The 26,351-nt window shown below is 44.1% G+C and overlaps 1 protein-coding gene across 11 annotated transcripts in view; it reads right to left on the bottom strand.

The window, feature by feature from the left end:
- Window positions 1-26,351, bottom strand: part of MAGI2 (membrane associated guanylate kinase, WW and PDZ domain containing 2) — a 2,464,469-nt gene that overhangs the window by 1,323,569 nt on the left and 1,114,549 nt on the right. The window contains exon 1 of one of the 11 annotated variants that reach the window (XM_085654038.1): window positions 22,908-23,235. The exons of the other annotated variants lie outside the window; for them this stretch is intronic. The gene's annotated coding sequence lies outside the window, so the exon portion shown is untranslated. Of the gene's footprint in view, window positions 1-22,907; window positions 23,236-26,351 lie in introns of those variants that run through there. 11 annotated transcript variants of the gene reach the window in all.

The following is a 26,351-nucleotide window of genomic DNA, read 5'->3' as shown; positions in this document are numbered from 1 at the left end:
GAATAGGCCAGGTGCCTCTGCCTGGCAACACCCACAACAAACCTGAGATGGTGGGAATCGCCCTGCTTGGACAAAGGGAACAAAGGGAAAAAGGGGTATAAGAGAAGGACCCCTGAACCAAGAACTCAGATCACTTCTGACAAGGAAACCTGTACCAAGGACAAGAAGCCTGCTGATCTAAGGACTTGCCTCCCCTTTCTGCCAGAGTGCTGTTTTGCTGTGGAGGAACCTGAAAGCTGCTTCTTTATTTTTGCCAAGGAACAAGGAGAGAGGAACTTGGTGTGTACTCTCTGAACACTTGCTAGGAAATCTCCAAGGACTGGAAGAGTGCCAGTCTCCTGCTGAAGTCACAGGGCCAAAGGACTTCACCATTTGCTGAATTGCTGGAAAGTGTTGTTTCCAGTACACAAGGGAAAATCTGCAGTCTCGACGCCGCCGACGCCGCCGAATCCAGCTCGACATCGTGAGTAACGGCTCCAGTGTCCCGAGCCTTCGACGCCGGCCGCCGGGCCCGATCGACGCCAGCAGCAACGCCAGTGAGCAGTGGGTATCGGCCCCAGCTCCAAGTGACCCCGTCTCGACGCCGGTATCGACGCCAGTGAGGAGTGAGTATCGGCTCTACCTCCAAGCGACCCCGTCCCGACGCCGCTGCTGATCGCATCGACTCGACGCCCTTCTCGACGCCGTGAGCGCTGCTCCGGCCCGACATCCCTCGGCGCCGCTGCGGATTGACCCGACTCCGAGGCACGATCGACGCCGACCTCGACGCCGACATCTCGACGCCGTGGATCCTCGTTTTCTTCGTTTCTCAAGGTACTGTACTTGTGGGGTCTGTTGCGACTCCAGGCTTGACGTAGCGCTCCTCGCGGTCGACGCCGAACCTTGGGAATCTTGTAGACTCGACGTCGTGTGACTCCTGTGGGGGTTACATTGTTGCCAAAGACTGTGCTCAGAAGAATACTTTGCTAAAGAACTATTTGCCAAGGAGAAACCTTACTTGAACTATTATTTTTCCTTCCAAAGAGTATTTATTAAGACTGTGGTATATTTTTGTCGTTATTTGGTCTTGTGCTAAGCCTTATATAAAAATACTATTTTTTATAATAACTTCTGTGTCGTGTCCATCTGTAGTGTATCCACTTTATTACTGTATGTGGCCATAAATGCTTAACACACTGCCTCTGAGATAAGCCTGTCTGCTCTGCCAAGCTACCAAGGGGGTAGCAGGGGTTATCTGAGTGTGTAATCCCCTTTCCCTGACTAGAGTTGGTTGGTCCCTATTTGTCAGAAGTGTATACCTCTGCCAACTAGAGACCGCCGGTTCTAACACTTGGCATATGTATCATTTTAAGTACAACTTTCCTAACTTTATACGCCGTAATCATGACAGTTATAGTCCATTCCAATGGAAACCATGAAACAAAAATTCTAAATTTGAATACATTAGATCTGGGTGGTTAAATACAAAAAAAGATACTACAGTATGAATAAGCAGTCTGTAGGATGTTGAAATAAATATAGTGGTTAAAATATGTATATTACAACCAGACAAGAGTCTAGTAATAGCCGTAGTCATAAGGCATATTTCCTTCTCAGTTTCAAGGCAGAAGAGATAAAATGTGTAACCAAGAAAGAAGTTGTGGAAGAATCTATACATTATAAAAAGTGCAACAAATCTTGATGTGTGTTCAAATTCATGTTTCGTAAAATCGGGCATACAAAATTCGATCCTACAGTGCTATACAATGTTCATAAAAGCATAAACTGCTTCGTAGATTCGGTAGAAACAGCATCACGAGGAAAAGTGAATGAGGCAAACCAAGTGCCTTTCTGGGGAAAAGCTACTAAAAGGTGTATTGCACCCAATATTAGACAAGTAAGATCAAATCTTTGCTCATGATTCCCTATTCAATATAAGTATGGTTCCATCTCTGAGATGGTTAAACTTTGCACATATTGTAGAATTTAACCCATGACAAGGGACTTTACTATTTTAGCTTTCTCCCTGTCTGCAAAAGACCTTTAGTTTACCAGCTCCTTAGTGTGAGATCCAATGCTTCCTGGGGAGTCAAAAAGAGGATTCAAACCCAGAGTGTTCTTGACATATGCTAGCCAAGGGATAGCTAACATATTGCTTAGGTTAAGGCAGTCCTTTAACACCTTGCAGAAGAAACCAGTCTCAGGTGTAGCCCATTATTTTAACCCTAATAAAAAGGGGGCCAAACATGCTTTATCCTCCAAATAACCAAAACCCAATTCATAATGTGAAATAAAACTTGTTGTGGTTTTAGGGGTTGCCAGGAGTCTACACAAAGATGTAGGTTTGACTGCCTGCATAGTACCCAGTCTTGCGTATCCCCATACTCCTGCTCCATATGTACCAGCAAAGAGACATCTACTCCTATATAACCTGGACACATTTCTAAGTGGCTTATGGCATAGCTTTTTCGCGAAGTTGAAAATCGATTCACAGGATGCTGCCATCTTCTGGATTCTCTGGGTGATTAACCTATCCCAAGTTGGCATCAAACAAAATGCCCAAACAATTAAAATTAGATATCTTAGTAATAGGGGTCTCCACAATAAAAAAAATCTTCTGCAGTGGGTATTTTATTGGACTACAGGTCAGAATAAAAAAAATATGATTGACCTTTAAATTGAAATCCCTCATAAAAATCATTAAAACCTAAAAGGGCCTGTAGTTCACTGGCTGTGCACAAGATAGGGACTGCATCGTTTACATACAAAAGTACAGGGACCAGTCGAGGTCCTATTTTGCGGACATCTTTGGCTAAAACCGAGTTGCGAGCATTAATGTAAAATAAAAATAAGAAGGGTGCCAGTATACAGCCCTGTCTTACCCTTAGTGTATCCCATATGGGGAGAGTACAATCGCCAATTTGAGTATAATGCACATTTTCATAGTTTAGTACCAAAGGAGGTGCCTTAAGAGATCAAGTAGAGGGGTGTCAATACCTGCTTGTTCCATCAACTACCATAATTTCCTCATTCAACTAGGCCCTTCTCCTGGCCTAGACGTATATTCCTAGGATTAGAGAAATATCAACCTCTTGTTAAACAGAACCCAAATTGGACATCTGAGAAAAAAGAATTAGCCTCAGCTCAATCTCCTAGTTTGGCCAAAATGACCCACACCAGGATTTTAACAGAGAAGTCTGGAAACGAAATAGGAAATAGGAATCTTCCAGCTTGCTATCGCCTTTCCTGAAAATGTTTCTATCAGCAAACACCTTCACTCCTCTAAATTGATTACGGATGATTTGCGGATATTTCACCGTGAGGTAAACAGTGACTTACTTTTAACGCTGCAGTTTGACCTGCAATGATTGCTATTTTATTTTAAAAAATTTCATGGGGGTTGCCCCGGACTCCTCTTCCCATCCCCACCTACAACTGCACCGCTATTTAATTAGGCATTGCATTGCAGGTGGAGAAATGTCCATCGGCAGGAACAATGCAGCCCTTAATCAGCACACCATTATGGATTACCACAATTACAGCAAAGACAAATGCCAAGGGTCAAGCACAAATCCCAGAGTTTCTTGGATTCCAGACTATAAATCTTAAAGCGCACCATTGAAGTTGCCTCTGATACACAAGACAAGACAATAGGTCCCTGAAAATAATCTCCACACAGTAGTGCAGGCAAGGATCCTATACAATACTAATCAAAGTCCCAAAGAGCAAACTCACAATCCTAAGTGAGTTTAGAATCAGTTACATGCTGATGCGATGCATCTCCTCACAGCTGCATCGGAACTGCTGTAGCGTGATACATCCCCTGTGCCGGACCATGCATCGCAGCCCGCAGTGTCCTCGGAACCGCTGCTGCACGACGCATCCTCGATGCAGGGCTTCGCATCTTAAGCCATCAATGGTATCCTTGACAACGATGCAGGATTCCACATCGCAGCTGCGCAACTTCCAGGGAACTGCAGCTGCTCGATGCATCTATGACGCTTGATCTCACAATGCTCTGCAAAACAGGAATTAAGGTGCTTTTGTTCAGTGGGATGAACTTGGTCCCTGTATCCAGCCTGTGCTTCATCACAGTTGGCCTGAACTTGTGACTTTTTCCTGGTCAAGCGCGACCAGATTACCGCAGTTGGTGCTTTGTGCTTTTAGGCACTATTGCCACTTAAATCTTTAAAATTGCATATCTACGATTCTACTGACTGAGGTTTGTTGTTTTGGAATTTTACTCTATTTTTCTAAACTGGTGTGGGATATTCCTTGTGTTGTTTTTCACTTTATTAGTGTCAAATACTTTACATGTTACCTGCAAATGAAGCCTGGCTGTTTTATGCCAAACTACCAGAGGGTTAAACTCAGATTAATTTGGGGTTTGCTTGTGGTTCCACCCTACAGAGATTGTGGTTGCTCCTTGAGTATGATTTCATTCCGCTCTACCTGTAACCAATTTCCAACCGATCTCATACAAGGTGGGCGGGGGGGATTTAATTTTTCACGTGTATATTTCCAGGAGCAATGGTAGCCAAATGGAAGGGCTCAAATATGGAACACGTTATATTAATGCATAATAACATGCATTCCTCCATTCCACCTTCCATATGCCATGTTTTCCATCCGGTTGTGAATTATCTGGATGCTTGCATCAGTACTGTGCGTCTTTCAAGGTTGTTGTGAGGAAATAATTGATGATGGAGACGTGGGGCTCATAGGTAGTACAACAAATGTGTAATAAAAAACAGAAGAGTAACATAACCACTCTTGTAAAAAATATAGCAAAATGTGCTCCATATGTTTATTCTAAAGAGTAACTTTTCAGTAATTAAACATTGTCACCGCTCTAGTGATCCACAACAGACCATAACCTTAACTGAACAGGTCTACCAGAAAAATACACAGACTGGCTGATGTGCATGAGCATAAATTGCTGTGAATGTTCACTTCAAGAAGAAATGCCCTCAGGTTTTTCCTCCCCTATATGTCTTCTCATATTCCAGTCGCGCCCGCTACCTGCGGCCATGCGTGTTTCTTGACAAATGAGCTGAAAATGAAGCACCGCACACAGGTACTTTGCATTCAGTGCGTATACTGTATATGCTTTCAAGGCCACCAAACCTTTTACAAAAAGATCTCAATTAACCCTCAGGTATTTGAAAGTTTGAAAATCACAAATGTGCTTACATTTGACACAAATAAAATAAATATTTTGGAATATAAACTAAATTGCTGAAAAATAATTTTGGTAGACGGGCAAATGAAGACATGGATTTTCCGGAGGTGGGGAGGGCAGGGCTCTAAGTGGGCCGGGTCCTACCGTTGCTCAGCACCAGCAGTTGTAAAAAGCAGCTGCTGAGACGGGTCCCTTACGGGCTCTCCATTTTTGTCCTCACTGTCAGGGTGAAAACAAAATCTTAACTTTGCAATAATACCACCGTAAACTGCTTTTGATTTAACTTCAAAGAGACTCATTATAGTTCTTTCATAGTCTCATCATGTAAGAACTGAAGCTAATAGTCCTTTCTTGTTGTAGGTATAATGTTAGTTGTTGCATCATATATCTGGAAGCAATGACAGGAACAGCAAAATACCAGTTGGGAGGCACACCATGCTAAGCACAGATTTATAGCTTTTGTGTTTTTAAGCCACGCCCTTAATTACATCAGCCACGCCCCTTTAAGAGACCCCCCTCCCCCAGTTTTTTCATCCCACTTAAAGCTCTGGAGGAGGGGATTGCTTTTCATGTCTTATTGTGAGCCTCGCGCACACAGTGCAGGGAGTATGCTATACAAATTCTCAATCATGTGATCTGGGGTACCACTGTGGTGATAGTCTGCCCACGTTAAGATGTTGTACCTGGTTGTGAATTAAATTAAATGTAACATACTAGAATATTTCTCTTTGGAATGAACAGTGTCACTAACTGAAGGACAAGGCAACACCGGTGTTAAAAAAGGAGAGCCACGGGTGCATTAAAAGGCATCAGCTTGTCAATGATATATGCACAAACCTTCCTGGTTTTCCCTTTCATAAACTTGCATTCCTACACACCTCTTTCTTTCCATCCAGCGTTCATCTTCTTGGCCCTTTCTCTTTCTTCTCCAGTCAGAATTCTGTAGCCTTCTCTCAAAACGTACCTCTTCTCTTCCTAATCCTTGCATTCTCCTGCTCCATTTTCCCCCGGTTCTCCACTGCACCTCAGACAAATGTTGCTGCTCTTCTGCCGCTACATCGCACTCTTATCTCCCTCCCTCCCGCCCACTGAGCTCCAAATCCAGATCCTCCCATTGACACTTCTACACCCTCTCCACTCCTCCACCCCCAGCTTCTGTTCTCTCTCTACTTCCTACAATCCTTTCGGCACCTTCCCTTCATACCCGACCTCATACCTGATAATTTACCCCTTGTAGAGCCCTCTGGTGCTCTGCTGATACAGAAGCTGCAACGGGCCGAATGCACACCTGGTCAAAAACATCTCCTGCCCGCCACCTCACCATCTTCAACTTTGAAAGGTTTTGGTAGATCATTGAGCACCCATTGGTGGACATCTGCACTATAATAACACACCATTTCATTCCTAAACTCCCTGGAGGAGGAGAGCTGCTAAAAACAATAACGCAAACCACTTACCAATGACTATTGTAGGGATGGTAAAGGCATCATTTGCAAAAGCACATTGACTTCACTGGAGGAACATCACACAGTTGTCAGCAACTTTCCCCAGTCCATAAATCCCACTTTGTGGCTTGTGGTTCAGGTAACGCAAAGCACGCCTGTTCAGCTGCTCAAAATACAAATAGCCAGGGAGTATTCTGATCCCGGGGAGCACCTAGCACCAGGGAAGGGCGTGAAAAGAAGCCCCCAGAAGGGAGCTGTCAGCCAGCAAGGGCTGAAGCACAATGTTTACTATTGCTATACACTTGGAGCAGGCAGCCTTCTACCAAGAGTCTTCCTACTTTGATCCTTCAGAACCATCACAAAAATCTGTAAAGGTTTAGTAAGTGAACCATTAGTCGAAATCCATGCAACCGAGTATTATTGTTAAACAAACCGATCACTAACTACATTCAAAGTTGGGCACACAACAGTTTATTAATATGATTCATGGCAACCGGACATTCTTAAGTAACTAAAGTACTCTTTGTGTTTTTCTCTCCTGCGTCTTCTTACCCTCCAATATGACTTGGTCAAAGTGTTTATTGGTCAATGTTTATCTCTTGATAGGCTTGTAAAGTGACATGATGCCTTAGAAGGCTAATGTGTGACATAAAACTCATGAATGAAATGAAAATGCTCAGTGCTAGCCCTCTTTACCACCAATCACCTCTTACAAACATATCTCTACTGTGCAATGGACATGCCTGCTGTTATAGCAGGAAATGGAGGCATTTGGTACAAAAAGTAGAGACCCAAAGTCAAGGAAGCTGACACGTTCGCTTAACAGAGAAATGTTCTAATTCAAATCCATTATTTACAAGCCGAATCTGACTCTGTCTGCTATGTAAAACACAACATCATTAGTAAATTCCTCTGACCACTGAAAGAACTGTGATGCCATATCAATAGCAGATCAGACTGTGGGCTATACAGATGCCATTAACATAATTTGCCATAAGATCCCTTGGGACAGTTCCTGTGGTTAAATCTGGCCTTTTGGGCGAGAGGTGTGGCATAGCGGCCTGAACAGCTGACTCTGGAGCGCAAGGCTCATTGTTCGATCCCGGCAGCAGCTCAGCTCAACACCATATGACTGGGCAATAGCTCACTTAATCGATCTGATGGCCCCCAGCGCCTTGAAACCTTAAGGGGTGATAAGTTCACACTTTACATATTGGAATTATTGTGGGGTTTTCAGAAAGTATAAGTACAATCTTGGAAATATTTACTAATCCTGATTTTATGAATCAGAATTTGGAATTTGCAAATAGAGGTTCCCCTATTCGTGCAAGTTACACTCGCATCTTAAAATGTTTGGTGAATTTGGAAAGTAGAACAAACCTATACCAGGATTATTATAGGACTACCTAATAATATTCTTGTGAAGGTTCCCCCAGGAAAGTATGTATTTTCCTTCAAGCAGAATTCAGGAAGGGTGTAGTGGAAAGCACTTAGGGCCTGATACCTACATAATCGTTTGCGATTACCAAATAGTGAATTTTAGCAATTCGCTATTTGGTAATTGCAAACACCCATGTACAAATGGGTGGTTTACACATTTTGAGATTCCCAGTGGGCTGCAAATAGACCTACTTCATGAATATCAATGCAGTACGTCTCGGTTTGCAACTCATTGGGAATCACAAAAATCATAGGTATGGTGGCCTGCCGGGATCAGCCCACCACGAAGTCTTGATTACTTTTAAATAAAATATTTTTTTTAATGCACCAGTTTTCCTTAAAGGAGAATGGGGTGTGTTTCAAAAAGAAAAATGAAAAAGTTTTCTTTTCATTATTTAAGACCAGGGAGTGGTCCATTGAACTACAGATACTTCAACGACCCTTCTTAATACTGAATCACAGACCCACATTGCGATTTGGTAACAGGTTACACACAGGGCCGGACTGGCCATAGCGGGCACCGGGCATTTACCCGAAGGCCGCTAGGGTGGGGGCTGGTTTTGGGCCCCTGGGGGTCGTTTTTGTTACCGGGGGTCGGCAATATCACCCCCGGTAACAAAATCGTCCGAAACCGGCCCTTGCAAACTGCTCGGCTGCACTCCCCCCTCACCCCAGGGGGGGGCGGATGAGCAGTTTGCCAGGGACGGTTTCTGTTCCCAGTCCGGCCCTGGTTACACAAACGTAATTGGGCCTCTTTGTACATTTAAAAATGCCTTTTTGAGTTTGCAAAGGGCCCGATACTGTGAATCGATCAGTTTGCGAATGTAAAAAAACTTTGTATATCTGGCCCTTACTGCCTTCAGCGCGCTAAATTTATTTCACTCAAAACCAAATAGAAATGTTTCTGATTAAAACTGCGTTTTTCAATTAACATCCTCTTTAAGTAGATAAACATTAACTTATCTACAGCTATCACAGGAAATGATGTGCTGATAACACTAAAAGAGCAGCATGTTTGGTATGTAAATGACCCCGCACATGTTTAGCATAATATCACTTCAAAAGCAAGGCACTGCTTTCATTTCAATGACTAATTATAAAAACTATGAACCAGTAGAAGTACCATACATGCCTCAAAAAACGTTCCCAAAAAGAAAGCCCACGCTCCTGGTACTTAACGAGATAATTGCTTACTTCACGAGACTGAAACTTCAAAGGACTCACAAATAAAATTAAGGAAAATACAGTGAGAACGAGATGGGATCAAAGACATTAGTTATTGCTAATGGTGAGGACGCATGCAGGACACGTTTCAACTCTGCGGGAACATCTTCCCAATACATGAGAACATATTTTATCGTTTCATGATGTGACAGGTGCTCTTCCATACAAGAAGCAATGGTTCATGTTTAGCAAGCATTGGCAAAGACAACAGGTTTGGAGTTTGCATGCTGTGCACTTATCGTAGAAATGCCAAACCTATTATAGTGAAGCACAGAAAAAAAACATCTGGAAAATAGATGTTACAAAAACACAGGCATAGTCAAAGACAAAAGGTCTGGCTCACATTGTGATTTACTGGCCACAGCCATTGCCAATGTTTGTGTTCAGCAGTAGGCATGCAAATCGGAGTAGGGGCCCAGTAGCAGTTGTGAGGATCCTCTGGGCACACTCACTGTGTAAGATGATAGATAATATGTCACTTGGAGTCTAAAGAAAGGCATCTGGCTATGTAATGAGGAAACTGTGGCCTGGGTTGAGTCTCAACCGCAGGGGTGAAGTAATGCGCGAGCAGCACCCCTGCTTTGGAGAAAACACACCAAAGCAGCCAATAGAATGAAAGTGAGTGAAATACTTGTGTGGGATGTTATGTTATGTTATGTTATGTTAAAGTAGATTTTCCTATAGAGCGCACGGCTACTCAAAAGAGTGTCCCGGGGCTAAGACAGAAAGCAAACAGAAGCCGGAGGAAGAGAAGAGAGAAAGGAAACCCAGAGATAAAAAGATGGATTGTATTGTTTTTTGAAACAACGAGGTTTTCAGTTGTTTCCTGAAGGCAAGCAGGTTGGTGACTTGCCTCAGTGGAAGAGGCAGATGTGACTCACCATGTCTGAATCCCAGGCTGATCTAAAGTCCACTGTATGAGTGAGACATAAAAAAGGTTGTCGTATTTTCTGCAGCATCCATGTTCCATGTGGATATTAATGATACTTCAACAGAACTCTCGCTGACTGATTCCAGATCTCCAAACACACACAAGAGAAGAAGGAGTATTTGAAAACACTCTGTAATACTTGGTGGCACGTGTTATTTGTCTAAAACTGCCCGCACCCACAAGTTGTGGTATGCTTTATCACAGGGCTTGCTAAACTACACCCCACGCTGACCAATGCCTGGGGTGGAGCAAAAGGGAGGGGTAAGACAACACATACATAAAGTTTTGGGGTCCAAAAATTGGTGCAGAACATAGAGTTTAAGACTGGCTTAGGAATGTCTGTCTATATACTTTGTTCCTGCAATTTCCGGTCAGGATTAAAATTAAATATAGGATGGTGGTGACAGGGATTATTAGTAGCCCTCCACCCCACCTAACTGCATATATGTCACACAGCAGGGGTGAAGAAATATGAGAGCAGCACCCCTGCATGGGAGAGGACACACCAAAACAGCCACCAGAAAGAAAGTGAAAGTGAAATGCTCCTGTGGGATGTGACTTACCATGTCTGAATCCCAGGTGATCTAAAGTCCACTATAGGAGAGGGACATAAAAAAAGGTTGTCGCATTTTCTATAGCATCCATTTTCCATGTGGATTTCAATGACTCTTCAACAGTGCTACTGGGCTTCTGGCTGACTGATTTCAGATGTAACATAGTTCCTCCTGCATTCTAGTATGGTCAGAAGGGCACACCTTCAGTCAACAGAACATTAGTGAGACTAAAATGTGATTGATAATATATCAAGCCAGCCCAAATGCCATCAACTAATAAATACGAAAATATATTTGCCATGAATGGTGCACGCACCATAAACTCATAACTAACAATCATTAGCAACGCCAATAGATCTGGCATTGACAGTCAGCCTTTTTGCTTTGGCAGTTATTGTTTTGTTCTGTCATGGCTTTTTCAAATCTTTATTGTTGGGAAGGTGTCAGGCCCTCACTAATCTAAACAAAAAAAACATTGGCTAAAGACAAAAAAATGTGTTTTTGTTTATATAAAAGCACACATTATTATGGTTGTCCCTGTGACTAATGGAAATTACTCTCATGTGTGAATGTACTGCTTGTGAAAAGGCAGCATGCTGTAATTCACAGTGGGCTGACCCATTTCCCCATGATGCATGCTGGAGAGAGTGGAAGAAAAATGTGAATGACAGAATGACAGAAAAATGAAATAAGTCTGGTTGAAAACCCCTTTAAGTGACTATGCTAGACACACAATACAGTAAGATCCAAAGGTCTTGGCAAAAACCAAACCTAAAAGTCTGGTATTCGGTACGAGCCTCTTGCTTTTGGTAATTTGTTTTGGTAATGTTTTTGTAAATCTTTATTGCAACTAGAGAGGGTTGACAAGACCAATTGATAGAGAGGATTAAAAAGAGGGATTGATAGAGAGGGTTGAAAAGATAAGTTGTTAGGGAGGATTGAAAACATAGATTGATAGGGAGGGTTCATCCAAATGTCATGTCACTCCCTAACTGTAGCTGGCTACAGGCCGGCCTAGCTGCCTCTCTATCTACATATTCTATCTATATATGTCGATGAACATTTAAATCTTGGTACATGTATATCCATCAGTTTATCTAATTAGTTCATTACAAAGTTGAATGATCATGAAAGCAAAACTTCAAAGATGAAACTACTATTTAAGTAGTAAAATAATGAGCTAAAATCTCTTTGCAATGATACAGCACAAAAATACAGCAACACAAAAACAGCCAAATACATCACCAGCACAACAAGATGCCACACAGCAAATGTGCACAGACTTTCTTGTCACACATTACCACCTTCAGAATCCTATTAATACTGTGATAAAAGAGACTTTGAGCAAATATTACCTTGATAGCACCAGTCATAAATGTTCTGTGATATGACCATGGAGTCATCTTGTGATCTCACCTTCTAGTTATGCACCTGTACTCATTGTTAAGGTCTAGTCAAGTATGTATTGTTCAGTAACATTGTCCAACCATGTCCTCAAGTGACATGAGGCCCTTCATAATGGCTTCTTTAGCAAGATATATTACCAGATACACCTGTGCCATTGTGGAAATAAGATCCTAAACCATTTTTAGGATGTGGATTTTGTTTTGTTGTACTGCAAATTGTGTGCTGTGTTCTGCTTTGACTTTTTAATTGAAATGTTCCATGTTATATTTTAATTGTGGAGTTATGTTGCTTTGTGTACGCTATTGTGTTATGTTTAGTTGTTTACTTTTCATATATCGAAAAACGCTGCTACATTTCCTGAAAAGCAGCCTTGAAAGTTTATAACAAGAATCTATTTAACACTTTCTAAGGTGGTAAAATAGCTTTGCTCCAGCTCTTCAGCCCACAGCTATGACCATCACTAGGACTCACATTACATGATACACCCAAGGCTTCTGGGACAATGATTTTCACTTATCTGCTTTCTGTAAAAACCTAAAGCATTTTATAGGCTGTAGTTTTGGATGGTTTCAACAGAAAATCATTGAACTAATCTAAAATAATTTAAAAGGTTTCTTGACAAAAATTCGCCCACTTCCAAGTCCATCAGCAACAAACTTTAAATCCATTATATACTTCAAAAATAATCTTGTCATGTTATCTTTACTAGCGTGCACTCAATGAGCTTTGGAAACTGCTGCATATCACAGCCCAGCTGTAGCTCAGTTGACTTCTCTAGCTAACCAACAATGAACGAAGGGCCGATGTACGATGCATTTTACCAGTCGCAAACAGCCCATCAGGCCATTTGTGACTGGCAAAATACATTTTCAGATATACCTACCCTATTTTGCGAGTCAGTAACCTATTATCAACTTGCAAAATAGGGTTTCCGAGTTGCTATAAGGAAGGGACGTGCCAAGGCCGTCCCTTCCAAATTGCGAGTCACAGGGGGATGTAGGAGTGTTTTGCGACTGTGAATGCAGTTGGAATACAGTTGCAATTTGCCACCAATTGCAAATTGGTGGTAAGCCATTCACAAACGGGAAGGGGTCTCCAAGGGACCCCTTCCCCTTTGTGAATGGGGCACCGACATGTTTTCAGAGAAGGCAGTGGTCCCACAGACCACTGCCTACTCTGAAAAAAATTAAAAGAAAACTTTTTATTTTTATTTTTGAAAAGCATCACATTTTCCATTGAGGAAAATGGGCTACATTTTAAAAAATGCTTTATTTAAAAAGCAGCCACAGACATAGTGATCTGCTGACCCCAGCAGGCCACCATACCTGTGAGTGCCAGCCACTCTCAATGGGTTGCAAATTGCGACCTGCCTCACGAATATTAAAGAGGCAGGTCACTTGCGACTCATTTGGGAATTGCAAACAGTGTCTCAGACACTGTTGTACATCAGGTTTGGGACTCGCAAATTGCGAGTCACAAACCCTGATGGTCACACATCTGGCACTATTTCCCAGAATTTCTGCCTCGTGATTTAGGAGTTCCAGCCTCATTGAAGCCTTAGCACTTCTATTGCCACAGTCCTCAGTACAGAAAGTGCCCTTTTCAACCACCTAGCCTCAATCAAATTACTGTCCAGTATTTTATCCGATTTTAAACTGCTACCCCATAAAGATAGACAGGTACAATTTTCAAACATAAGTTTATACAGAATTTTGACTGACTTTTCGTCAAGCACCAATTTAAACTGAGTCAGACCACTTATTGTGTTATGGGTTTAAGATTAAACATCTTGTTTCGGAGTGTGTCTGGTTAAGTTTTCTGAGAATGTAACTTCTAGACCTATATATAACTAAACTTTAGCTAGTTTTGCAGAGCTTAGCCAAGATGTGAGTTACACATCCTACTTCAAAACTTAAGCATCAGCTCTTTCCTAGAACAGTACGCACGTAACACTTCTAATGGGCATTGTACTCTCATTGAGGCACAATCAAAGGTCACTGGCATATAGTGGTGCTTTCATAGTGCCACACACTTCTGGGGGGCAGTAGAAAGCTCTGTCGCTAAATCAGATTTAAAAAGAGCAAATCGAAGCAGAACAAAGAAGCGATTAGGACATTGTCTATCACTGTTCTTACACATCGACCCCCTTGAACTGACAAAATAAAGCTTATGGGAGATCAATTTGTCTCCAGACCAATGGAAAGACCTTAATAGCAAGATTTGTGAGTCCATCCGGGCCTACAACCAGCCTACTGCAAATGCGGAAGATTAATTCCATCAAGTTCCTCAAATACATTTTAGTAATGAGGTTTATCTGAAGGTGATAATCAGTCCCAAGTGACAAGGTAGCTTTCCCTTAATATAGAGTGTCCAAATAAACCATCAACTCTTTCTCAGGGATTGCACTTGAGACTTGCCTGATGGTTAACTCCACCTTTGGCAACGAAAGAAAAAACCCTGCTAGGGTCTTGCCTCTAAAATTGCCTTTGTCTAGGAGTGTACGCAACGTTTAGTTACCCTCTTTTCTCCTCACAAGAGCTTTATCCTGAGTAGCCTGCTGCCTGTAGCTTACCAGCTGAGGCTGTTCACAAGAAGTCAAGTAATTGTGTAGTATCTTTAGACGCGAGCTATGATTCCTACCACACCAAATATTATGCTTTGTTCTTTCTCTACTAGTTAACTGCACAGTTATTTACTTAGAAGTAATATATATATTTTTTTAGATGATTTACACTTTAATTGTTGGCATTAGTAGTAGGGTGGTTCATGAGCATGCATAAAGCTCCCAATTAACCAATGTTTTACAATCATATTTTATTCTGTAGGCTTGAAAATCATTTTAAGTGTGAACGCTGTGTTTTGCATCTGGAAGCAGGAGCGCCAGGTCATTGGTAGAAGCTACCCCCCATATCAAACCCATAAAGTCACCGCACAGGTGAATAAAAGCCACAGGGTATAGCATAATATGACAAACAGTGCACTAGCCAAGGCCCATAATATATCAAAGTGTGTCATAAGAAGTGCTTTCATTTAGGAAGCCCAAGTCCTGCTCACTGAGCCAACTCAGTGATTTCAAAAGAAGGGCATTAGGGACACAAAAGAAGTCACACATGTGTCTTTGTAATCTCCGCCCTGCTGAGCCTGCATTCTCTCATTACAATCGCCTCCCGCTAATATTTGGACATCAGTAAAACTTGCCCTCAACATGCCCGTGTCATCCATACTCGCATACAATCTCTGTCGATCCCATTCAAGGCCATTGTCAGGTTTCCTTTGGACATTAACTACTACAACTGAAGAGGTGTGTCCTCCTCTCGTAACATGTGTATTTTACTCACCATCGCGTGTAAAGTTTTGATCTTTATTTTTTAACACAGTAGAGCAATAAATGAGCAAACATGGCAAAGCCACCAGCAGATTGGCCCAACACAGAGGTCGCAACTATTTGTGGATCCTGTTAGCCGAGTTCCTTGTGGTATGAGTATGGAACCAACAGCCTCACCAGAAGAGTAATTATAGTCTCCAAACCAGAACGCAATAGTATATAAACTTCTCAAATCAGGATGAGAAAAAGTTCACAGAAACCATGCCGGCACCCAGGGGCTACCATCTTTCGTGGGGTACTAACCAAAGGCCAGACCACCACTGAGTCAGCCACAGCACCAAGTTGGCCATTTAATCTTATATGACAGCCTATCTTAATTTGCTTCTTCCACTGAGTGGTTCGTCCTTTACTCTGACAGATACACAGACCATATTTACTCCACAAAACATTAGCTGCCCGACCATTGGATAGCCGCATGCCAGAGATTACTGAAAGCGTAGGTACACATCAAGAGTATATACACACACACACATATATATAGATATATCTTTGTGGAAGAGGTGTGGCACAGCGGCCAGGGTGCCTGACTCTGGACCACGGGGTTCACGGGTCGATCCCTGGTGCCAGGTTAGCCCAGCACCATGTGACTCTGGGCAATAGCTCACCTAATCTTCCCGACAGCCCCCAGCGCTGGGACACCACTCCGGAGGTAGCTCTGCGCTTTCCAAATGCTGGTATTTATTTATTTATAAGCACCATTGCCACCTGATCCACTTTCACCACGGAAACAGTGCTGCCTATTTCCTAAAGGGGATGGATACACTTCTCAAGTTTAAAGATTTTTTTCATATTTTCACCATTTGCCTCTTGAGAATTTTTACCGGTTTATTTGTTGACAAGCTATTTTTAATTTTTGTATTCGTTCTTCATCTGGTGGAGTTTTGCTTTCATTCTCCCAATGGACGCTGTACATACCTTAATTTAAAGATACAAAACACTTGTCTAGTCCCTGTAGGCAGCTTGTGGCCTGATACTCCTAAGGGGCGCATCAGAATGTACCACTTAACAAATGTACCAAAACAATTGTTTTTTTTTCCTCTTTACAAACAAATTGCCTCCCGGCTGCTAGTCTGGTGGGATCTGTTTGCAGAGCTCTAGGCTGGATTCAGCGATGCACGTAGTACAACTGAGTACTGTTTTTTTATCTACAGCCTGACAGTCTGAACAGTAACACAACAGAAAATGGTCGTATACACACCGGAAGAGAAACAACCGCCAGCTTTCACTACAAGTCCATGTCTCTGTATGCATCAGACCACATGTGTCCAATAGAGTCCAGGAGGGCTTGGGCCAAGCCAGATTTTCAAGTTCTCCACAGGAGGTAAATGTACATATAATTATTTTCAACAGAAATGGTTTACATGGCCCGTGATTATCCTGAACATGAGCCCTCCTTGTCCAACGCTGGGTACCCCTCAGAACTAAAATATGTAGCGGTGACCTTGGTGGAAACTTTAGATCACCAGTTACAACTGGTTCACACAGGACCCAGTTGTGGGACTTGGCGTTTGGAAGAAGGACTTTAAAAGGGCAGCACAAACAAACACAGGGCACATTCCACTTGCTAAATAAAAAAGCCAATATAAAGCAATAGACATTATTAAATGTCGAGCGGCCATCTTGTCCATGCTGTCAGGACACCTTGTTTTTAGTCCTGGCGTTTCCTTTAACAAGTCACTGTTCTGACACATGTTGACACAACCGGTGCAATGGACGTGAACCAGCACTACAACTCAAGGAATGCACTAGGCTGACAAATGAAAGCTCAGGGCTGGAAACAGGATGTCCGCCTGACATTGAGTGAGGCGAGTAATTGAATAAAACTACAAGTCAACAATCAGTTTCAAGTTGCAATTGGAATTTCCTTTGCAACATTTCAGTATAAGTCCAAAAAAGCATTAGCCAATATTTTGATTCATTTGACGTCATTTGTTACTAGTCACACAAATTTCTAACGGGTGTTGATCAGCCGCGGTCCTTGCAGGTAACAGCGGTGGGGCCGTGTAAGGGGAGATTCCGATGGATGATGCCGAGGGAAAATGAATTATTTATTTAATTTTCCCTCGGCATCGTCCCTCGTAATCCCCCCTTGCATGGCCCCACCGCTGTTACCTGCATGGAGCGCGGCTGGTGTTGATGATTATATGTACCTCTGCTTCTGAGTGATTAGTTGGGCAGTTTTCACCTCTCAGCACTGACAGATGGCACTTCTCCACAATATGCAGAGGTGTTTTCCTGGCCAAAGAACGGAATACAGACAAAAAGTACTCCAAGTTGCCTAGTGGTCCTTGACATGTGAGACAACTTTAGCCAGACTTGGAGTTTTAGTCAAAAAGCGTGTTACAATAATCCAGTTGCATGCCAATTTTCCTTGTGGTACAAGAATGAGCATACGAGACCCAACAAGCAAATAATGGGTGGCTGAAAAGTAGGGCTAAAATGTAGGCCCCTATGTGATTTTTAATACATAGGATAATATTGCGTAGACCCCAATTATCGGTCTACCCGTCTGTTTAGTAATTCCCTGTTTTCTTACTCCTGTGCTGATCCCTTACGTTTCACTTGCAGAATTGCTTCAAGCAGAAATGTCCTCTTGGGGATGTGAAGCTGAATGTGTGCGACACAGGCTGCAAAGGCCGATCCCATGCGGAGGACGTAAGGGCTGGAGAAGTAATCCAGATTAGGGCCTGAAGATGGTGCCCTGATCAGCAGAAAATGGAGGAAGAGCCCCAGTGGCACAAGGGGCAGGGAAGGAGCACAGGCCAAAGCCAGAAGGAGGACCACTGAGAAGCGCACTGAACCAGGGTGGTGGTGGGTGGGGGTCATGGCACGAAAGAAATAAAGATGCCCAGACCACAGGCACTTTGGCTACTGGCATTCCAAATGACCAATCCCTCCCTCCCCCAGAAGCTAGCAATCTGAGAGTCCACAGTGACCTTAGGCTCAGCAGTGGCAGGATTAAACTTGACCCACACCTGGACCATTTCATAAGGATCCCGTGGCTGAAGTATGTTATCGACAACTTTCGGGCGGTCTTTAACATAGACATCCTAGTGGACCATCATGCGGTAGAAATGTTGTCTAAAATTGATCTCAAGCAGCGTTTTCTACAACAGGCTGCTATTAAAAGACATCAGAATAGCTCCAACCTCTCCACATATACCTTTTATCATGACTTGAACGAAATTGGGGGCTTTCAACCTTATCTGTCACAAATCACCTGGAAGGCACATCGGTTTGTGTTGACTAGATTTAGAATGGGAGTTGTCCACAACCTTGTTGCCTTCCCGACCATGAATTTACATCCTGTTGGTCCTTGTTTATGCGATAGCTCCACTCCCCAAAGCACTGTGCACTTTCTTTTACTTTGTCAATTGTATAAACACTTCCGGATTGCTTATCTGAAACCTTTGTTTTTAAAATTCAAAGTCAGAACAATACGTGACTGTATGTGTCTACTTTTTAATTTACATCACCCGGTAATATGTTTTTATACGGCTACTTTTCTTCTCAAATCCATTAATGCAAGGAAAAGTATGCTTTTTTAAAATAATGTTTTATTATGATGAATTTTTCTGCCTCTGTATTTATTACTTATTTTGTTGTATTGTGTGCTTTTATGAATTTATTATATGTTCGAATAAAGCCTTATGAAATGAAATGACCCACACATGCCTAGAAAAGTGAAAAGTGAAGTGTGGACCATGAGCGTAAATGCAACAATCAGACTCCTGGTCAAACCGCCCTGGTCATAAAGCTGATTAGAGGGGGGTCGGCCTTACAAACAAACGAGCCTTGGGGAGCAAACAGCATGGCCAGCTGGAAGGAAAGGATGGGGTTACCCCAAAGCAGACATGGTACTCACAACCAAAGCTCAGCTGAAGGCCAGATAACATGGGCAATCAAAACGGTTAGAAAGTCACGACTAGAATCTCTACAAGGTGTACTCCAAGGATTAATCAAAGCCAGAATCATTTTATGAATTATAAACTTGAAGTTATTAATGCATTAATAAATTGAGCAGCTTTTCATACCTTCTAACGTGTGACCAGGTTGATTTGCCTTGCATAATTCAAACACAAATGTGGCGGTGAACCTCCAGCTAATGGGTCTGTCTCAGTGCAAATTACTTATTGCTTTGATCAAGGCAGAGAGCTCTAAGTGCCTGGGTTCCTGGCCAGTAAACAATTATGTATACTGATGAAGAGACCGTGAAAATTAAGATGGCACCTCTAAAAGCACTGCAGAAGTTCAGATTTGGCACTCAGACCACCACCCTTGCTCAGCACGTGTAATGCGGAAAGTTCTTACAATTGCTCGAGCCTCAGAGGATAAGGACGACACAACTTGGAGCACAGCTACTAAAGGGCGAGGACTGGCTGGGGCGAGGGCGTCACGCATGACGTCACTTGACAGCTCAGGGCTCAACACTTGACTTTGATGCAAAACCTCATGTTAACTCTAGAGGCTCGCGGCAAATGCACCAGACACAGTGCAGCTGGTGTTTGGAGATGACGTCTCCCCGGCATTTTCTGCTTTCTTTTCACTTTCCTCGGCTATGATTGCCTTGAATTCATAACATCAGTGTTGCCACAGTCACATCATTTGCGTCTCTGAAACAAGCAATCAGGCAGGCTTGTGGCGGGAAAGATCCGTTTCCGCTCTCTGGCTGCACACAAGTGGGATATTTGTATTTACATCCACGGGCTTTTAAACTCCTGGAAGCTGTACGTCTGCAATGGTCACGTGCCAACAGCACCAGAAAGAGGCAGCTAGTCAAAGTGGAGGAAAATGCACCACAAATACAAAGCTTTTTTGTTTCAATTTTATGTAAGAACATGGGGCGCAGTTTTTATTTATTTATTTTATGGAGTTATTTATTTGAGAACCAGTGTTGACCTGGTGTTGAAAAGGGGGGCGTTGCTGCAAGAAGAGCCTGCCTGCGGTGTAGTCATCCGGTCAGGAGCCAGGTGGGGGGGGGGAGGGGGGCTCACTTCCCTCTGCAAATGTAAACGCCTTCCAAGCCCACCCCACTGGCGCTAGGTAGATTAGATGGCATGGCCCGTTGCAAAGGAACGGCCAACGATGCCAGGAGCGCGAGCTGAGCGGTCTCTTCCTCAGACAGACGGCTTTTTGCACACCAGGCTACAGCTGCACCGACAGGCTCGCCTCGGAGGCAGGGGCCTGCCACTTAGCTCTCTTTCCTTCAGACAAAGTTAGTGTGCATGCACATGGGCACACATGTAACCCTCTGCTCCATGGTGGGATTTTCAGCTGAACTGTGACTGGAATGTGCGCCCAATTTGTGTTCCCTCATCTGCATTCTTACGTGTTCAACATCAACCGTGTTCCTTTGGAAAGAAAAAAGGTAATGCATGATATTTGGCCTCAGGTGTCGAACTGATAAACACAATGTAGACATATTCAGTTTTTATTACAATTGGTGGCACATTCGTGAAACATATGCCAGACGTCTGCTCGTTTAATAAGAAAATGTTTTCATTTCAGCAATAGTACCTTTCCTATTTTATCAAACCATTCATTGTCAGGAAGGTTTCGTCGTCTAGCCTGCGGTGGGTGTACTTTTTATGCTGACTTTTACGTCACTGTGTGTAAGAGCCGCGAACCGGCAGCTGTGAAACCTTGCACGTGCTGAACCCCGATCAGCCATGCGCTGCTAGCACGGACGTCATCGGGTGATTTGGAAAGAAGGAGGGAAGCACGTGTCGAAGATTACTAGATAACAAGTACATCATTTGGGATACCATATTCCAGTCCCATTTTTCCTGCCACGAATCACTGTAGTGAAGTACTTCATTTCAATTGCTTTAGTTAAGCCGAGTCAGGACTACATCTCCCAGAAAGCCCGCGTTTGATGAAAGATCAGTATTCCTGGTGATAGGGACTTTTCAGGCACTCGAACTGGGACCAGATGAGCGTCTTTTCGGATTTCCATCGCTTCAAATTGGCCATGCGCCATGTGTGACACATTAGGCCAATACTGCCTTTTTAGCATAGACAATATAGGTCTTGATTAATTTCTAATATTTTAATGATAGAATCAAAAACACCTGCATTCCCGGTTCTGATGGCTAAAATAAAAGCTAGGACCGACTGAAGGTGTCACGCATGATATGTGTCCACTTGGCGTCTCTGTGGCAAAAGCAGTGGTTCGAGCAGTCTGCAGAGCGGAGGCGCACGGATCATGGTTCTAAAATATAAAACGTAAAGCCGTAAAGCCAGCACCCCAGTGCTAGCTCCCCCGGATAAGGGGGAGGGGGGCATCTTTCAGCGGGCTCGCGGGGAGATGTCAGCGCACAGCTGCTGGTGCCCAGGCGAATCCTGAAGTGGCCGCAGGGGGACACGCAGGGGCACCCCTCGCAGTGGTTTCTTTTTCCTAAATAGCCCAATTGCACACCTGAATTATTTGTTGCCTGTGACATTTCTGCTGTGGTGGACAGGATGTTTCTGTACGGGGGGAGGGACCAGTTTCACCACGGAACAGATGTAGGTGATGTCTGCACAGACTTTTAAGCACAGTCAACACAGCAATAAGATGTCGTTTAACCCCTCCCCTCATTGTACCCGCACCCCCCGCCCCCACCTCACTCCTCTTATCGGGTACCCCGAGACGATTTCTGAAACAGTATACACATTAGAATACAGAATCTCTGAATACAGCCGCAATAGCATCTTGAACGCGGAGGGTGAGTTTAGCCAATCACACAAATTCTTGCACATCGCGGAACAAAAGAGCCAGAGCGACTACTGCAGAAGATGCAAGAAATGCTTGAGATCTCTTCGTGTAAGCGGCGCGTGCATAGCAACCCAGGGCACTCGGAATTCTCATAGAAAAATACTGCTCAGTCAACAGAGCGTTGGCCGATGCTTAACCCCAGCACGGAGTGCCCTCGGTCGCACCAGTACGGTAGAAGCACGTAGCCTGGAGGGGGCAAGCACACAACACGGTCTCCCGGCCCGGTGGGAGCCATGCATGCAAACAGGGCTGCAGACATCCTTCAGCACGCACGCCATCTACGCCTTCTGCATCTGTAGCCTACGAGCCCAAACATCAGCCCGCAGCTGCCACAATCCGAGCCATTTTCATTCGCGAACTGACAGCCCTTCTCGAGCACCAGACAATGGCACAGCGTGTGCCACCTTCCTCCCCCGGCAGCCACTGTGAAGTTTGGCATCACATCTGCGGACCGGGTCACCAGCCAGCGCGGACACCCGTCCGTATCACAAACAGAATCGATAAGGGGGAGTCCTCGTTCTGAGCACCATAGCGCACAGCCCTGGCAGGCTGGCGAGCCCCTCCCCCACGCACAGGCACCTTACCGGCGCCCCCCTCGCTCACCTTCCTTCGCCCCTCAGCCGGTCAGCCTCCGCGGGAGCCGGCGACCACCTGCCCGGATCCGGGCCATGCTGCGGGCACAGGGCGCTCTCCACGGTCGACACGCATCCACCGCTGAGCCTCGGATCCCCCCTTGCGCCGAGGTCTACACAGTTCGGTTCGAGCCAGACAGACACGGCAGCGCTAAACTGCTGCTGAGCGCTTTTGTTTTCTCTCCTCTCCAAGGATGAAGTGAGCGCTCCCCCCTCGCTCCCCCCGTCTCACCAGACTCGTAGCTCCTCGTCATCCTCCATCGCTAGCCCTCTCGCCCTCGCATCTCCGCTTCCCTTCCCCTGTCTGCCTCTCTGTGTGCACTCCCTGCCGCCGTCTGCCCCTCCTCCCCAGCGCGAGCGCACACACAGGCAGCGTGCCTGCCCAGGGGGGGTCACTGACGCCGTCGGCAGGGTGACCCTCCGGCACCTACACCTCTTACACGCTTTTTGCATTTCGTCAGCCAAAAGGGCACCTCGAGGTGAGGATGGGGCGACCATCTCTTAGTGAAAGGCGACAGCTAATGCTTTAGCTATTCACAAATACACATTAACTCGACCCCCCCCCCCCTTCTCCCCATCATTAGATAAAAGCTGCCACTGGAAATAAACGTGTGCACCTCTTAAACCCGAGCACCACGGAAGCTGCGGTCTATATGGCGTCCAAAGGTTTTCTCAAATGGACACGCGCAACTGTTTTAGCCGTTAGTGCAAGGTGTGCGTGTAAATCTGTGCATATGGATTAACTGTGTAATCCATAGTTTAAGGCCTACAGGAGTGCCCGCACCTATGGAGTCATTGCATCAACTTGTCGAGCCGCAGGTGGAGATGCGTGTTGCTGCTACTTCAGGGAGAATGCCATTATATTCCTAATGAAGTGGTATTTTCAGATTGCATTGTGCACCTATCCAGGATTGGGATCACCCTCTTCTTCACCCACACAGTCCTCAACCGTCTCTATGATATTCCACCATAGCCAATTACTTTCTCCACCTCTTCCAGCGTCCCTTCATCCCAGATACCCAACGTACCTCCTTACCATGGCCTGTTTCTCTCTATCCCTAACAGTTGCAGCATTCGGCAGTCTGTACCAGACCTCAACCCGACCCCAGGCACAGGACCACTCTAGACACACCATCACAACCTTGAAAATGACATTCATTAAAATGTTCCATGTAAGGATGCCTGCTGCTTGTCCAGACCAGGTCTGCTCCAGATCAAATAATTCATAGATATAAGATATCGAGAAACATTCGTAATTGAAACTAGGAACATAAGCAATAGTTTATTGACAGAAACGAAGCAAAGCGATGCATTCCATAGGGGCTGGTGCTATGGTCTGGAATGCAACATTAAGGATCCCAGTAAAGTCTATGATGGTAGAACAAATGTTAAAACATGCCAGAAAGCCTGATTTAGAGGATGGGGTTAACAGACAATTTGCCAAAGATGCTGTACTAATAGCTTACACCAGGGGTGAAATGGCAACCCTGTTTTAACTTCCATAGATGGTGAAAATTCTCCTGGAGAAGAATCCAGCATTGGGTCTGCCATGGTGCTGCGATAAATCCATGAGAAAGGATGGTGGGTCCACCACCTGACTTAAAGTGGACCATCCACCCCCAAGTTTGGTGAGGCTACTTCCAAAAAGTCAACTATGGAAAGGGTCACAGACTTCCATATTGAAGTACCTTCACAGCTGTGGGTAACACCCCCATGTTAAAGGAGAATATCTATGTTGGCACTGACTTGAAATGTTTGGACACCAGCATTTGTACAGCACTCCACTACTACCTGTGCGTTTCAATAGTGCTGTTTGAGTTTGGACGCTATTAGGTTTGGGGATTCTCCTTGTCTGGAGTCAAGGTGGTCAGTAGCAATGGTGTGGCCAACCGTGGCTCATCTGATGAGGCATTAGTACCAACTTCAATGGAGTTTTGTGCAAGTGTGAATGTGGTATGCTTCAGCTATGTACAGAATTTTCTTGGTAGGCTTGTGGTGAGGTGATCTGCTGGTGATTAGGCCTGGGTGAATATTTAATTGAGCGGGAATATTCAGAAACATTTCAGTACATTCATGTTCCTCTTCAGATGTGAAATTATTGAAAATATCCCGATTCTGCCCGTCTGCATAGGTGTTAAAAATTTGGCACAAAAATCCTAGCACAGGAGTGCAGGAAAAACAAACTATGGGGCACATTATCAAGGACGGCGTTAAAATTATCGCCGGTTTAGCGGCAGAAAACTGCCTCTAAAGTGGCGATAATGGGCTTGATAATATGCCCTGGAGAATTCCAATAGAAGCCCATGTTCACACCAGAACATGGACTTCTATTGGGATTCGCAAGGGCATATTATCAAGCCCATTATCGCCGCTTTAGCGGCAGTTTTCTGCTGCTAAACCGGAGATAATGTTTAATGCGGTCCTTGATAATATGCCCCTAAGCGAGCAGCTGCTGGCTGCTGCTGGCCATGTTCTGTTGCATTTAGCCGTATTTTCTTAGCACAAAATGCATCTTTGGATCCATTTTGGGCGCATGAGTGCTTTCGCTCTAAGAAAATAGTGCTTAATGCCGAGTTACACTCCATATGTAATTATATGTAATCTTGTGTAATTTTGCTGTAATTGACGTCATTACGCTACGGTAAATTACGCAAATTATGCCCACCCCTACTATTGGCCTGCCAATGTTTTTCCAACCATATGGCTTTCATCCTATGTTGTGCATGCAATGTTAAAAGATGTGTATACTTGGCATGTGTTCTGCTGGTGTAGCTTGAACTAAACACATCTTTTATGGACGTTTTGTTGAGGTGGTTATTCTTGGCCATCTGTTTGGCTATGGTGCTATTTCTGTTCACATAATGTTAACGGCGTGAATGTTTGGTGTATTCTGTTGGTGTAGGTCGAAGTGAATGCACCTGGACATAAGTATTTTGTTTAGGTGGCAATACTTAGCCCTCTATATGTCTTTGGTGCTGTGTTGTGAGCGTGAAGGTGCCAGTAGTTGGTCTTGTTCGTTCTGTTGGATGTTGCACTGTCCTGGGGAAAAAAGTATACACTGTAACAGTGCACATCTTGCAAACACATAATCAAGTCTCTTAGTGACCCTTTAACTGAGACAAAAGAAAAAACATTGAAAAACAGATCAGGTGAAGTTGCACAATTAATTATTGTGTGAGTTTAGTGAGGTTCAGATAACTCCTGAGTACACTACATATGTATAGAATACGGATGTTGTGTTGGGGTGGCAATGTTGTGAGAGCTATGTGAGCTTGATGTGTCCACTGTGGAGGTATATTTTCAGTGTCCACATTTAGAGGTGGGAATTCCACTATCTGAGCTGGATATCACCAAAGTGACTCCTGCTAGGAAGGATACAGCTACTTTGGATGAGAAACTGCTGCTGCCCTGGTGA

The sequence above is a fragment of the Triturus cristatus genome, chromosome 4_1, assembly GCF_964204655.1.
Source record: "Triturus cristatus chromosome 4_1, aTriCri1.1, whole genome shotgun sequence".
NCBI lineage: Eukaryota > Metazoa > Chordata > Amphibia > Caudata > Salamandridae > Triturus > Triturus cristatus.
The sequence above is the reverse complement of the archived record's forward strand: the minus strand, read 5'-3'. Positions and strand labels throughout refer to the sequence as shown.